Source organism: Athene noctua, chromosome 2 (assembly GCF_965140245.1).
Source record: "Athene noctua chromosome 2, bAthNoc1.hap1.1, whole genome shotgun sequence".
Lineage (NCBI taxonomy): Eukaryota > Metazoa > Chordata > Aves > Strigiformes > Strigidae > Athene > Athene noctua.
In genome coordinates, this window is record NC_134038.1 from 103,056,152 (window position 1) to 103,072,901 (window position 16,750).

The window sequence follows — 16,750 nt, forward strand, 5'->3', positions numbered from 1 at the left end:
CCAGCCACCACTGCCCTGACCGTGCTGGGCACCTCTTTGAGTCTAGCCCTAGGCTCCCTGCCCGCCCTCCCTCCCTCTCTCCCTCCCTCCCTCCCTCCCCCACCACTCAAGCCCTTATTTTGGGGTTGCAGGAGGTTGCGTTTCACCGGGTGCTCATGCTACCTCGCCACTGCTGGGAAGAACAAACGGCATCCCAGCCTGTAAAACTGTACTTCCTAGCAACATGTTTGAAACTACAGCTGCCTGATATGGCTAATGAATTTTACAATCAAAAGCTAAAGTGAATTAGCTGTAGCAGATGTTTTTACTCTGGGAACTACCAGACCTTTCTGGCCGCTCATTTATCCTTCAAGAGGATAAAACTCTGCACTTCTATTATGTGTTGTCATTGGAGCATTGCACAACTTTATCAAACTTTTTATTCTGGAAACTGAATTAATTTTCTGCAAGGGGTTTTTTGTGTGGCTCTTTAATCACATTTACTGGGGAACATGTGTACTGTAAAGTTGGAGAGCCGATTATGGCTTCTAGAAAGGCCACTTTCAAAAGGAAGCTGCCCTCGCTCCTGAGGCCTCCATTTGAAGGTCCTTGGGTTTTGTGAAGAGGAAAAAATTAATTACTATTTTAATAACGAAGCCAAGCCTGCTGAAAATCCTCTTAGAGAGTAGCTGGATGATGTAATGGCTAGCAGGAGGGATATTGAAAACAGTGACCACACAGCCTGCCCTTCACTCTCCTATTCACTCCCTGTAAGATGATACGGGCTGCTGGGTCACACATGAGGGAATTGAAAGCACCGCGCTGCCGGCTTGGGAGCGGGGGCTCGGCGGTGACACGGCCATGGGAGGTCATCTGAAAATTAACATCTGCTGTCACCTGCCCTGCAAGATAACCCCAGAGCTGTGGCTGGGAGCACGTTTGTCCCCCCGACCCTGCCCCAGCAAACAGACCCCACTGCTCACCAGCAGCTCCAGTGGAGCAGGGACCCAGTCACTGGCCTTAGGGAGCTGGCCCACCAAAGTCTGCATGAAACCAGACCTCGGACATTGCATAAACCCTGCAGTGTAAACAGGCAAGAAGTTTTGTTGCCTCACTGAAATTAAGCAATGCGGAGGTACCCCCACTGCACATGGGGCTTTTTTATGTGTGGGATGCTTGACTCTTGACCCACAGCTTGCTGCAGAGACCCCTTTCTCCCTCTGCCCCCCTTTGCACACAATGCTGATGGCTATCAGGGGTGCAGGAAGAACTGAAAAGGGATCTGGTGTATCTGGGTTCCCTAAACGGGAGCTCCAAGTAGAATGTGAGATCACGCCATGGAAAAAACAAACATTCCTCCCAGCCTGGAGGGACAGAGACCACAGCAGGCACCAGCCTCTGGCAGGGACACTGGGCGAAGCAGCGGCTTGCCTGTCTGAGAGCTCCTTGCGGGCTTTTAAAAGCTCAGAGAGCACAAGCAAAGAACCAAAGAAAAGAATACCCCAAACACTGCTGTCTCTTGGCTGTCATTCAGCTGTGGCAGATTTGCTGGCCTGCTGCGATTTCATCCTAAAACTTTCTATTTACAAACTTTAATAAAAACGGGACCAAAAAAACCCCAAAAATTCAGTGTAAATGACTAACAGGTGATGGATCAGATGAGAAAAACAATTAAGAGAGAAATAAGTAATATCTTTACGATAATTAGAAAATAAGACTATATCCTTTTTTTTTTCAACTTACATATTTTCTTCCTCCCTGAAATTACCTTTGATATCAGAAAAGATTAAAAGATTATATGGTATTGATGTGAACCTCTCAGGATTATAAATTCTGTGACAGAGCAATTCCTTTGATATCAATATGGGGTTTTTATGAATTGCAAAGAAAAGCAGGTGTATAAAAATAAAACCCACATAAAATATAAATTATCATTGTGCAAGTTAATGCCAGCCGTAGGCTACAATAACTTGCATATTTTCTGTTTCTAAAAATCTTTCCAGGCTTTTTTAAAAGCAGCATAATTGCTTGCTAATATATAAAAGCTATGCTTTTGTAGGAAGCAGAATAGACTTTGATCACAGAAGAAACTTGGAAACTTCTGCAATAGATTTCAGTTCTGATTCTCCTACTTAACTTTTCATGCCTCTCTCTTCTGATGGGGTGAAATACAAGAATATCTGGATGGCAGAGTACTACCTACAACTTCAACAGATTAGGAACTTCTGTGCTGCCCTATCCTTTGCAGAGGACTGCATTTAATGCTGTATATAATTCCACTGGTTACAATGAAGAAAGAGGCCTAAGGGCAAGTTAGTCACATAGACTACAAACTGCACTGAAAAAAATTGCCGGCAAAATTGCTTTCATTTATCTCCAAAGCCACCAACAACCACTTTAGCCAAACTTCACAGGCAGGGGAGATAAGGGCAAAAGGAAGACTGGAAGGGAGAGGGTCTGCCCATATAGCTCCAAGAGGAGATCCCAAAGGTGCAGCCCACAGTGACACCTGTGTCAACTGTTGTTCTGTCATCTCTCATTGCACAGGTGCTCTTGTTCATCCACGTGGCAGCAGCTTTTGGGGTGTGGGAATACCTACTAGTACCCCAGGCAGGGGATGCCATCCTGTCTGCTCCCAACATCACCACCAATGCCATGTCCAGCTGAGGCTTCACTTTTCCCCTTGGGGTTCTCAGACCCACCCATCTCAGCTTTCATGAGTGGTTCCCTCTCCTCCTTCTGCAAGCAGGAGGCACCACATTTTTTGTTGGCCTCCATCAATTGATTTTCTTTCCTCTGATTTACTCCAGTGCCAGTTCCTCGTCCATCTGAAGTTTTGTTCACCCTACAGGACAGAAAGCTCTCCTTTCAGTCTAATGGTTCCTGACAGTCTTAATAAGTGTACGGCGCTGCATACACACTCCCCTATATGGGCACAGGCCACCACCTGGGCATGGCTCTGGCTGAAGAATAAGTGGAAAAAGTAAAATTGAAATTATCTTTAGTTATATATAAATATATAAATAAATATATTTCAAGACAAATATTTTGCAAGTGTTCCTGAAGCTGTCTGAATTGCTTCGGTAAGAGAGAAGCTGAAGTGTCGTTCAGGTGTTTCAGAGGAGAAAAGTTTGAAATGGAAAAGTAGCAAAATGCATGTCTGCAAATGCTTCAGCTGGAAGTACTTTTGATGATACTGAAAAAAGTTTAAAACTGAAAACAAAGCAAAACTTCCTGTTTTGTGCAAAACACTATTTTCTATAGCACAATATTTTCTTTGGAGATCAAATCGTAGTGTAGTATCAGAACTTGTCCATTTACATCTATGTTAAGAAAAAAGAATAATGATGGACATACATGTAAGAGTGATATTTTGTGCTTGTAATCAGTGGGAAAATGGCATGTTTCAAAGAAATGGAAAAAAGAATGATTTTAACAACCATAGCACAGAAATGTAACTTCTTTCTTCCCTGCACAATAATAGAACAATAACGGAATAATAGAACAAATACTAAGCAATAAAATCATTAAACATGTAAAAGAAGATGAACCGCACGTTGTAAACAGCTTAATTTTATAAAGAGCAACATTCATCAGACAAACTTAATTCACCATTTGCTTGATTTACTACTTGTGGGTGAGTAGTGATTTTATTCTAGTTTTATTATGTGGAGAATATATGCACATAATTATGAAGTTAGAAGACGTGCCTGGGTGTTTACTTTATGAAATGTAGCATCTGGCACAAATCTCATCAGGATGAAGTGGAGGTATAGGAAAATAAGTCACCCACACATTTTTTTTCCCCCCCTGTTTTAACAAAAGAGATTTTGATGTGTTTCATTGGTCATGCTGAAGTAGCAGTAATTGCCCTGATCAGGACTGGTAGATTTTATAGAGAAAGGGCAAGTAGTTAGAATTTCATGAAAATAGACAGGATGAAGGGGAAAATGGGGGCTAATCTGTATTTATCTACCAGTGTAGGGAGTAAAATGAAAACTATGAAAATGTTTGCAATAAAGGAGCTAAACAGAGAATTCAGATGATTGTTACCTCTTTTAGTACTCACAAATAGAAACACAGACTTTAAGGTGAAACAACTGAAATAATCCCAGAATTAGTTGCAATGTGTATTCTTAATGAAAGCTGAAGAGATTAATACAGTGGTAAATGAAACCTTTTTTCTCACAAATAGGTCATCTAGGTAGAGTGGCACTGTAATTCTTCCTAGATGGTCAACACTTTGTGGTGTTATCCTTAAACATCACAGAGAGACGGTGTTCATTCCTCCAAAGTCTGTGAGGAAGGCATGAATCACTTAGGGCCCAACATCACCTCACTCTAGAGGCAAATTGGACATAGCACATGCTGAGAAAAGATGAAGTAGTTAATATACTTCACTCCAAAGAAGAGACGCAACACCGAACAAGGAGTGCTAGTAGTGTTACTGCAGTGAGTAGATTCAGGCTGCCAAGCAGTAGGTCAGAAGAGAGCGTCCCTTAATCTTCACCAAAACAATCACCACAGCACCTGCCGCAAAGCTGAAGAGGTTCAAATCCCCTTGATTTTGGACCCCAATCCACTTGCTGTGGTTTGGGGCCAATACAGTGTAAGAAACTCTCTGAAGGGGATGAACCTCAGCTCTTGTGCCCTTGCCAGTGCCCAGGCAGGCACTGTTCCTCTCCCCAGTCAGAGCAACATGTGCTGCAAGGAGAATGAGAATGAGAAAGGAAAGCAGTTCAGGAATGAAGCTGGCAGTCTAAAAGAAATGGGATTATTTATCTGGCAAAAAGCTTAGAGGCAATCACTTGCCAGAACTTAAAAGTAATTCAGTATTTGCAGCTGCAGGCAGGGTATCTCACCACATCCACAGTAACAGTAACAGTAAAATTTAACTTATCATATGGTTCTTTTTCAATTTATATGGTTCCTTCTCTTCTATAAAATAACTGTAAGGGTAAACTTCAGGGGTTTATTTTCAGTCATAAACATGTAGATCTTAGAAAATGCAAAAGGGAAATCTGTGACCCTTTTCTTGTGATAAACTAGACTATCATATAATGCTGCGTACTTTACCAATTGACTTACAAAATGATATTTTGATGTGAGAAGGGCTCAAATAATAACTTCCCTTCTTTTGTGGCAGAGCAGCCATGCAATAGTAATTTAATTTGCTCTTGAGAAAGATCATATGAACATCTATTCTGCCCGTGTAGTTCATTTTACAAAGCAAAACACAGATGAAAGAGTGCAGCCCTGATAGACCAAATCTTCTCTGATGCAGAGAGAAAGGGCTTTTTAAATCAGCAATCCCAAGCACTGATCACAGTTATCAAACAAGTTGTGGAGTGAACTACATTATATACAGGTAAAAGAAATGGCTGTCCATCTGTAATCAAAAACATGCTCATATGTAAAACCTAGGCCATCCTTTTGCATTAAGTTGACTCCCTTCAGTTAGCATGGATGAGGAAAACCATTTAAAAGGCAATAAGAAATGAAACCTTTTTACTATCCTTACCAAATCTTTATCGTACAAAGTGATAATACTTTTGGAAAACAGAATATGATGCTACATACTATGAAAAATTCTGACAGCAACAAGTTTCACCAAAGCCACATGTTTTTTCCAGAGCAGGTAATGTGTCGATGTTTTTCAGTACAAACCATATATACTACTTTGGCAGTATTATTAGTTTATTTATGTCTTAAGAATCTTCTAAAATTTCCATGCTGTTGCTTTATACACATATATATATATATATATATATATATATATATATAAAAAAGAAATCATGGTTATGAAATAATCAAGTTTTATGTTTAACTGCTGGTTTTCTCCTTAGAGTACAGTGGAGGTTTGATGTTTTGATGGTCATTGAACACCAACAAATATTAGCACATTTGGATCACAGCCATCCCCAGTCAACATGTTTGATTTTAAGAAGTGGATATTGTGAAGGTATGTCTTCTGTAAATGCTAAAAGGTGCATTTGAGGCCTGAGTTTGTGCTATGCTTACATTTCTTACTCATTAAAAGAAAAAATATTAATTTTGAGCTTAGACCAGTAAAAGGTGTAGATGTTGAAAGCAACAGTTAGGTGCCTCTCTGCAAAGCTTCGTTCTTGAAAAGGGCCATCGGCTTACTGCGTAAATTCTAAAGACACTTTTTCTTCCTCTTAAGAATAAACAGCAAGACACAGAATTTTCCAGGATATGGCTGAGCATATTATGCCTCACACCTAGAAAGAAAGGTTGGGGTTTTTTTGCCTGTCTTCCCTGAGAGGCTCCGTAGATATGCTTCCTGGCTCCAGCAATTAACCTTCACAGAGTCCTGCCGAATCTTGACAGATCCTGGGCTATTGCGGGACATGCCTCAGGGACATGCAGGGATGACAAATCATCTGCAGTTGACTGTATAATATGGTATGTCCTTACTGAACAAACCTGAACACCAAGGCTGAGGTACATGTTGTCCTATATGTGGTAGACAATGGCTTCCATCTGGCTTACTGAAATGAACTCAAACTTCTCTGTAAAATCTGTTGTAGACTCTTCTATTTAGCTTTTTTAAACTGTATGAAGGTAGATGATATACCCAATGTAACTGAGGCTGAGATGAAGGACAGGCTAAAAACCTTGGAAATACAGTGTTTGTGCTGCTGTTTGGATGGTAGGAAGTCAGCAAAAGAATAGAGTCTTTAAAGTCTGAGCCACCAGTTCAAATTCATCGAAGGTCAGTAGTGACCAAATAAATTTATCTTCATGAAGTGACTTGATGGCATCAATGTATTTCCCAGTGGACATGTGCCAGGTTACAGAAGCTGCCATCACAAGCAGCATCCTTAATGAGTCTCAACAGAGAGAGCAAAAGACTGAATAGAGCTCAACTTTTTTATATGGAGTGCCCCTTCTAGGTCACTGCTGGGACACTGTGGAGACACTCATGACTCTCACCAGTGTGAGAAGTCTCTCAAACCATATTCTCAGCTATTTTAACTTCTAACGCTGCGTAGCTTCTTAAACAGGGTCTTCTTCCATAAAGTGTGAGATAAAACTGCATCTGCAAAGAATGCTCTGAGGGTGCAGAGGCGATAATACATATGGGTTAAATATTGCTATGTTTAATGATATGCCGTATGGTATAGTTAGACTCACAGTGGTTCACTGGAATATATACTACATCATAACACTGTGTGTGGTTTTTTGCTTTAGTAACAAAAAAAATAGAATAAAATATAATAAAGCCACAGTCACCAAGATGCCTGTTGAAGGAGAAATTGCAGTCTGAAAAATTACAAATGCCAAATAACGTGGGGTTTTGGAGGAGGGAAAGAGGCAAAAGAAAGCCAGGAGAACTCAATGGATTGGCTCCAGTGAAAAGAGGAGGGTGAAGGTGGAACAGTATGGGTTTTTCATACCCTAGATTCCATGCAATGCTTGTAAAAACCCTTGCCAAAAAAACTAAGTAGGGTTTTATACGTGTTTCTGATTATTAGGAGTATATGTATGCATAGGCTTCTACAGTAATGCATGTGCCCATGTAGTATGGTTTTTACATAAGTACATGCTGTTAGAATCCACATAGGAAAAAATAAGTAAACATACACATTTTTTACCATAAAGACCAACATTTTGCAGTTACTTTAGCTAACCTTTTTTTAAAGCTCTCATGATGCTCATGCTGATGGTGCACTGAATGAGCCTTTCTGAAGAAGGTGAGAGGATCAGGCGCTCCCTGAATCAGGAAATAAAGTGAGGGGGGTTTTTTTGTTTGTTTTTTTTTTTTTAATTAAAACCAAGGTCCAGATTCTGTATCTATCCTAGCTTTTAAGAACCTGATGAAGTTACTGTGCAAAAATCAGGCCCCAGATGCCAAATCAGGACCAGAAGCACTAAGGTTTGCGTGTGCTGGTAAGAAAAAGTATTTCCTATTTTTTACTTCCTTTTGGTCAGGAGTTGGATTTGGAAATGTGAATGAATACTGCCTGTGTCCAGCTATAGTACAATGTTAATATACTACCGGGATGTCTGCCAGCAGAAAGTCCAGCATTTTGAAAACAGTATAAAGCGGACATTCCCAGCAATGTGTCCTTACTCCATCATGCAGCACAGCTCAGTCTTGCACTGCAACCAAAACATTCATGCAGCCTGAGCAACTTTAAAAACCATCAAAGCAAGTTTTGCCTCTCACAAAAGTTTTACTCTGAGGGCTGTGTAAACAGAGCACTGTCTCTTTAACTGATTTTATTTTCCTCTCTCTTTTTTTTTTTTAGTTTAAAGATTACATTTAATATCTATTTCCCAGCAGTGTACAAACTGACATCATCTACTCATAAAAGCGGAATGCTTTGCTTTTTTAAGCTTCAAGCTGAATAACAAATTGCCACAGATGACAGCATAAAAGAATAACAGAATGGAATCAAAAGAAAATTCATTGTCAACAGAAACCCCCTGCTGAGGAATTTCAATTTCATATATCTAATTATCCCTGTCAGTTGGAAGAACTGACAAAAAGCATTCTTTGTTCTCTCTTTCTGCCTCCCGCATCTCACTCTCAATTAATTCCGGCATACAAATATGACTAATTGTCTTTGCAGTGCTCAAGAGCTCTGTATATAAATGTTCATGAACTGAAAATGATTTGGAGGGTATTCAGGCATCGATTTATGATATTTGAACACAATAGACATGCATAATTCAGGTGACCATGTTAGCACCCTCACAAGCCCTTATTACAGAGATTAGGCAGGATTCTCTTTTCACATCTTTTTTTTCATATATATGCTTTGTGACAATAACTCACTTTGCACCTATTAAAAGAGGAAGCTTTATATGTCTGCTGTGGCTTATTGAAATTTCCATGAACAAGATTACCAGCATTTAAATAACATAGGGGGGATGGCCAGAAAATATTAGGTACTTTCAAAAGCAAGACCAAATCATGATGAAGGTTAAAGTTGATGGTGGTTTTTCTAATCTTGACTAGATCATTTCAAGAATCCTTTGAAGTGACAGAATTATCTTTACTCACATCCTGTATTGACAAATACTGTGAGGCTAACTTTTATATGATAGTCTTTATGTAAATATATACACAGATGCATGAATGCATACAGAGAGAGAGAAAAATAAACCTGAATAACTTTATTAGCTTTTCTAACTAAATGCTAAGGTTACTTCAAGGGAAAGGTTCCTGTATGGTGACAGAATTAAGATTCATAATCCATGCCTGTAGAATGTTATCTGTAACTTTGCTATCCTGGCTCATAATAAAACCTCCTCAATTAAGTTGGTATTTTGTTCTTCCATTACTGCACTTGTTAAAATCATATGACATTTTTTTTTTAAACCCTCTACATTGTTACAGCTGCACTGCTTACTAGGGCAAAGCTCTTGCTCATAATATGAACTCTTCACCTACCCCAAGAGCACACCATCAGTCCTTTTCTAGACAGAGGGACTGAGTCAGTCATGGAGCTGCAGCAGTTACTGAGATTTTTGCACCCCAGTTTCCCATAATCACAGCGAATGTTTGGATCCATACAGCAAAATATTAGTACATAAGAATATAGCACAAATAAGGTGTCGGTTTTACTTATGTTTCATCAAAAGGCCATTTTTTCCTGTCTGATTTTGAACTCTGTCATCTCTCCTGAAGAAGCAGGAGTTATGTGAGAATTTGCAAGCAGGAGTTGCAGTGAAAAAAGAAAGTGAAGTCTGGTCATTTAAGGAAAATCTGCAAAAGGGGTTCTCAGAGGAGGCAGAGTTAACTGGGGTTTATAGAGCTTCAGCTGTATTTTCTACCCTGCCTTGATTTATACAGTGTCATGGTGGAAATTTCTTATTCCTCAGTGTGACTTTTTGTTAGAAGAATAATACTTTGAGATTATGTTAATATTCAGAGAATGCAATTTTAAATTATGTTTAAGATGTAAAACTTAAGAGACAGAAAGAGATCTTTTTCTCCCAAGTATGTTATAAACCCATCCTGTAAAACTGGGGAGCTGTACAAAGCCCAGGTCTTCATCCCTGTTGCTGCTTCAAGATGAGCAATGACTTGTACAGACACTTGCTTGTTTCCTGCATCCATACAAAACACTTAGAAACTTGCATGGAAAACCATGTAGACTGTGCATAAATTTTTCCATGGCACCCAGCAATTTATGTGCCCTTTGTATACAGTTCTCAACGGCAGCTGGCTCCCACTGCTACAAGCAGAAAATGTCATGAGCTCAGCAAATAGAGTTTTCCATGTGAAGCAGCACACTGATTTATACACGAAGTCATCATTCACTGAACACCTACAAGAAGCATATGGATTGAGGACAGGGCTCTCAGAGAAAGTGGGGGTTGTAGACAGAACAACTATTCAGCCTCGTCTACAGGATCAGGTAAAGCACTCTGGAATATTGTCTCAAGAAATAAGCACCCTCTTTTTGTGAAATATTTACTAGTAGCAAAAATAATAGTGCCAAATGACCTGTTCTCCGGAGGCTAGAAAACAGGTGTGAATACTAACGTGTAAACAAAGACTTCCAGATAATGTGACAATAGCAAATTTGGCAATGCCTATTGCAATTGGTATTCATTTAGCCAGCAATTAATAAATAAAGCAAGTTGGTTTGTGGTTTTGTTCCCTCTGCTGATACCTTCTGAACTTGCTATGTCTTTTCCTTTACAGCTGCAGGTCAGTTTTTCATACACATCCTATAAACGACCTCTGCATGCTCACTGCATGTGACTTCAGTGGAAGTTGTACTTTGAGGTAAATGTTTGCTTCTCCAGCTCGCTTGCACTCATCACTTATGCCGCTGTTGAATTGAGACCCATTAATTTAAAACACTGATTGCATTAAGAGTTCTTCCAGGGTTTTGTGAAATCAGTTCCTTTTACAAACATACATGTTTTCAGATAAGTCATAGAAAACTTATTTCAGATTAGGCACAAAAATTTCTCTGAGGTTTCCAAGCCAGCAACTGAGACCATGAAATTTTTCAGGCTCTGCTGCAGATTGATGTTAGTTTGGTCTTCTCAAGAGGTAATTTTTTTTTTTTTTTTTTAATCTTGGATTTGAATTTTGCCCATTCCTTTAAAGGCTTTCTAGATAGCCACAAAGGGAATTGCCATATAAGTACCAGTCCCACCAAGAGAACAGCACCCATGTATTGCTGTGCCCATATAGACCCTTCCTGAGATCAGTGAACTCTGCCTTCCTCACAATATCCTTCTCCTGCTGTTATTAAGCATATAACATCAGAACTGGTGGGCAACCAAGGCTCTGATTAATTCAGGATAACTGAATAGGCAACTTCTGTACCCGCCAGGGCTTCCCCTGAGGATTAGAGCCCTGGTTACCAAACAGACCACATCATTTTCTTGCCAGGTTCCACGAAAGATACTTTGGGTCAAATTTTGCTCTCTGATGTACAGTTTTATTATCTGTGAAGCTGCACCAGGCAGTACTCAATGCTTGGCTCCACTATTTTATTTTTTCCTTTCTTTTCCATTTAAAGAAATCAACTACAAATATTATAGAGCTGAATGAATGGCGTAAAGCCAGAAGTGTAAAGATTGAGAGGCTGCCTTAATTTTTAAACCACTCTGCTGGCTTTTGATTTTGGTTTAATTTAATTTTGAACCTGCAGGACTTAATGAAGCCATACCTTTGAATTTCCTGGCATTTACCACTTTCATCCTGATTTGGATCTCTACAGACATTGCTAAACTCTGTTTAGAAAAATGCTAAAACTAAAGCACTCCAATGTTCCTATAAAGCTCTCATTCCAAATCTCAGCTGAAAATATATCTTTTCTGACTTGCACATATCTGTTAATTTTGCTCTCCCTCTGCTATTATTTATCTCTGTAACTGTATTGTTTAACTCCTGTAAAGTGGTTTTGGGATACACTTTGGATGAAAGACGCTATACAAAATAAAGTTGTATTGTTTTGTACAAGCTGGCACATACTTGGTTCCGCATAAGCTTGGCAGAGATCTCTCTTACAGTGCTTTCTAGTTTCTCCCCAGCCATTTTTTTGCATCTTTCCCACCTCCTTTTGCTGGTTAGGATGTACTAGAAGAATACATCTGTTATGATTAATAAGTAACTAGAAATTTATTTGCTGCCCAGAATATGTCCTTTTCCCTGTCAAATGCTTTTGAAACAAGGATAATTTTACTGAGGGAAGTAAGGCTGCAACACTGACCGACTAAAATCTAGGTGCAGGAAGAAACAAAATAATACATCTGATATTTTAAACATAGCATCTACTTTGATTTTTATAAGCAATCAGAGGTGATTAATGCTTGGGAACGCTGTTCATTATATGAGCCTTTCTGTATCCTTGGTCAAATAAAGCAAGCAGGTGCAAGTCATAGGAGTTACTGATTATTTATGGCTTTTAGATACTTTGTGGGTTTAGCTGGTGAGAAAAGTTTTATTCCACTCACATGGACAAAACACAACCAACTGTCTGGACTGATTAAACTCACATTGTTGTATGAGCACATGGCAGGCAGGGGAAAAATTATAAAATCTCACCGCCTATGCCATGGCAACTGAGCAAACAGCTCATGGGAAGAATGTGAATAATAGAAAATAGCAATATTTCTCTTTGTGTTTTCACACTTGACAGTTTTATCCCCACATCTGCCTGATGTCCGGTGAACAAGTAAAGTGCTTGTAGTAGCTACTCTTGTTCTCACTGATTTGTCTCATCCTTGGCTAAGAGTTGTCTCAAGATGACCCATGTACATTTTAAGCTTTGGAGAATATGAACCAGGAAATATTTGGGGGGTTTATATGTAAGTAGGGAAACCACAGGAACAGGAATGTGCTACTCATGAAAAGGCTTTTAAGATCAGCTTTAGTGCACCCATTCAGGATTTTAGGTTTCTGGACAGAAAAATGAATGTTGAAATAATTTTTCTGAATGCATTTCAAGTCAAATGCCAAACTCCCACAGGGGTCATTCAAAAAATATGAAGTATGTTCAAAATCTTCTAGGCATCTACTTATTTCCCTTCAGCCCATAGTATCTGTCAGTGTCTGAAAAACATATGTTGTGTTACTAAAACCAGTGTGTTTTGAGAGATTCTGCTTGCATGTATGTAATAGAGCTCAGGAGATGCTTCCTTCTATCTCTAAAATACATTTATTTGGTTTTGCAACATTCAGCATGACTTTTGGCTGTTCTTTTGTTGTATGTGCAAGGGGAACTTTGCTCTTCTGAAGCAAGATGTATGTGTCTTCAGTGCTTTTGGAAATCTATGTGATAAATGGGGACAGGAGAGTTTGATTGTGGGTAGGAATTCCACTTGAAATTGAAAATTCCTCTTAATCCCAGGGCTGTTCGAACCAACTACGTACTCTATTTCAGGTGGCCTATTTTAGTCATGGTCAGAGGTTACTATGGCAGGCCTGCTGACAGGATTCAGAAGTGACTGACAGGACAATGCCCTATTTGTCACATCAGGTATTATGCAGTTTCAGTTCTGCATTTGTAGCTAGGCTGGCATGATGTGATAGCCGTAGTGCTAAGACATAAAACTTTTAAAAGGTTCAGTGTATATGATTGACGTAAAAGAGGATAATGAGTGCTATTTTTTTCCATCTTAACGAATTTGGTTTTTAAAAAAAGGGTATTTTAAATACTGTCATTCTATGAAACTAGAAAGCTGACTTGTTTACCTGATTTTGCTGCTACTGTTGCAGTAGGCAAACTTGGTGCTTTTGACAAACTCAGTATGAAAAGCGTATTGAGCTCTCTTTCACATCAGTAGTGTGACTTTAATCAGATGTTTTACCCTGTCACAGCTGTGCAAAAATTAATTTACCCTTCTGATCTGGGAGCTGCATTTTGGGCCAGCAGGTCTTGATGAATTTGTGTTCCCCCAGTTGATGGTCTATGGGTAACTGGAAGTTGAGGAAAGGAAAATCAAGGGAAAAAAAAAAAGACATTGAAAACAGCAATGGCACATACTGAAGGAGAATATGTAAAGAGCACTGAAATTTATTCTGTAAAGAATTATAGAAACTGCTACTGCCCTCAAGTATCAAAACTTTTATATCTAACACATTTTATCAAAAGAAGTATAACTATCTATTGGATCATCTCAGGGTAGGTCTGTTAGCATTTAATTCTCATCAGGAGTGTGCTTTTAAAGTGGCTTTCCTGGTGGTCCCCACGGACCACGTTTTGGATTATGTGGTGGAGTGTGCAAACTGAATTCCTCTCAAATGACATGAAACTCTGAGATGTTAATAGGCTTTTAGTCTATGTGACCAGGTTAGAGCTACTCTGAAGAAACTCCTGCAAACACACATGCTGTGGACATGAAGTCCTCAGCATCAGCTATGTTGCTCTGTGGATCTCCTATTGCCTTGTTAATGTACACAAAGCCTTGGCATAGGAGAGGATTCATAGGACACCAGTAGATTATTTTACAGTTTTTAAATCAATGTCTATGTCACATAGGCTTTGAGACAACTTGTAAATAACATGTAAAATTGTTTATAGCTGTACTGGATGCACTGAAGATGTACGTTGCATGGAAGGCAAGTAAGAAATGAGTAATGAACAATGTAGCTTTGATAGCACCTATAACTACATTTATTTCAACAAACATTCCCTTTGCTTTGGCTCATTTCTTTTTCTAGCACAATCTGTCTGGTCAACCAGGAGGACTCTACCTGTCTCGTCACACATGTTATCACCTGGATTTTATGTTCTTTTCCCTCCTACTTATTCCCTGTTTGTCAAACTTTCCAGAAGAAAACTGAAAGTTAGAAATATTTAGGAATGGCCAAAATATTTACAGAGAAAGTTCATACACAGTGCTAACACCTTCCCTGAGCAGCATTTCCTTAAATTTGGAACAACTCTAATTGTCTTATTTACACAGGAAGAAATCTGAGCTGAGAGCTAAAACATATTTAACTCTGCACACCAAAGGCAAAGAAGAAGGTAATAATTATTTCTGAAAGTAATAAATAATTCTGAAAACTCAGAGAAAGGATACTTCTGGACCCAGCTCAGCTTACACTGAGACAAAATGGAGTTCTGTTATTGATTTAATGAAAACAGGACCAAACCCTGTGTGCCACTTGCCCATATGAAATAATTTGAATGGGCTGAGGAGAAACACAATAGTAGAGACAGGGAATGAAAAACACCCACAACATTATACACCTTCAATTCACCAAGGAGAGCTTTTCTCATGAAGGGGTGTATTATTCCCTTATGTGTATGTGGCTTCCATTACCAGTAATGGGAGTTGATCACACACAGAGAGGAGAATGGACTCCTCCGTCTGACATCTCGCTGGCTGCCTGGTATAAAGCCAATAGACAATGCCAAGTTATTCTGATCGAGCTACTAATTGGAATCATGTTGTATATTGCTGAAGTTTGTTTATTTTTATGAGAGCATTAAAATTTCAGAAGAGCTACATTTGGATCTCTCTTACTGCACGCACACATACTACAGGCAATCTCCTTGTTTTACATGACATGCAGGGGTACGGCATACATGCTGTCTCTTTTGTATTTTGCTGTAGTGGTCTAGAGATGGCAGCATGTGAAATTATAGCCCCTGCTGTGTAATGTTTTTAATATGTATAAATGCACTGGCTGAATTAAAGGAGCAGCATTGCTAGTTCAGCCCAGAACTGACTTCTTTATATATTAATTGCGATTAAATAAAATTGAAAATATAAGTATGTTGCAAAGCCTGCTGGTCTTGGCCTCCCCCCTCTTTCTTTCCCTCCTTTCCTCTCTTCTTCCCCCCTACCCTCTAACATATACATATCCAATGTTGCCATGGTCCCTGCTTTCCAAAAGAAACCAGTGTGTCACATTACTGAGCTTTTATGTCTAAAGTCTCAATACAGTTTAAACAGTTGAATAACCAACACTTTTAAGAGACTTGCCCACACAAAATTACAAGACACTCCATGGGCGGGCAAGGGATGGGATGGCCACAAAATAACACCTCCAGTAGAAAATAATGCGTTGATACCACGGACAGTTATCCTCAGCAGGCCAATACAGCAGGCTTGAATCCAGCCTGAGAAAACAACACTCACTTCTTTACTAAAGGATGACATTTCCTTATTTTATTGCAAAGTTTGGCAGGGAACCCAAAAACTAGGTGAGTCTATCCAAGGTGAGTCTACCCTCTGCTTATCCTTGAAAGCAGCATGCCTTATTAGAAATGAGGGGTCTATTTCATGCTCAGCTGCAACAACAACATTAAATAAGTAAATTAATATGCACTTACACACCCTGTGTTTCAGGCTCCGCTGTTCACACTATTCAGATGTTAAAGGCCATGATTGGGGCCACTCTCATAGAATTTTGACATATATTTTTTTGGTCTTCCACAAGAGTACAGACCTGCTTGCCTCTTTCACAAGAATGCTAAGTCTGTGTATGTGAAAAGAACAGAGCTTGGTCCTTTTTAAATAGCAGTCTAGAAGCACAGCAGGTGCATTTTATCTGTTTTTTAAAATTTGATCCCATGTTTGTCTATTTGCCTGTGCAGATTGTCTGGGCTTCCCTCTCTATTCCTGATAGAATGTCATGGCGTAGCTCTAAAAATGGAATACGTTTGTGCATTTTTGTGTGTTAGAAGCAATTATTGATGTGTCGGGGTTTTCAGCTCTTATATGGTGGGGGTCCTTATATTGCCAGGCTCATATCAATCCTGAAAAGGAATCACAGATTACTATAAAAGAGCTAGTGAGAGAGAGAGAGAGAGACCGTCCT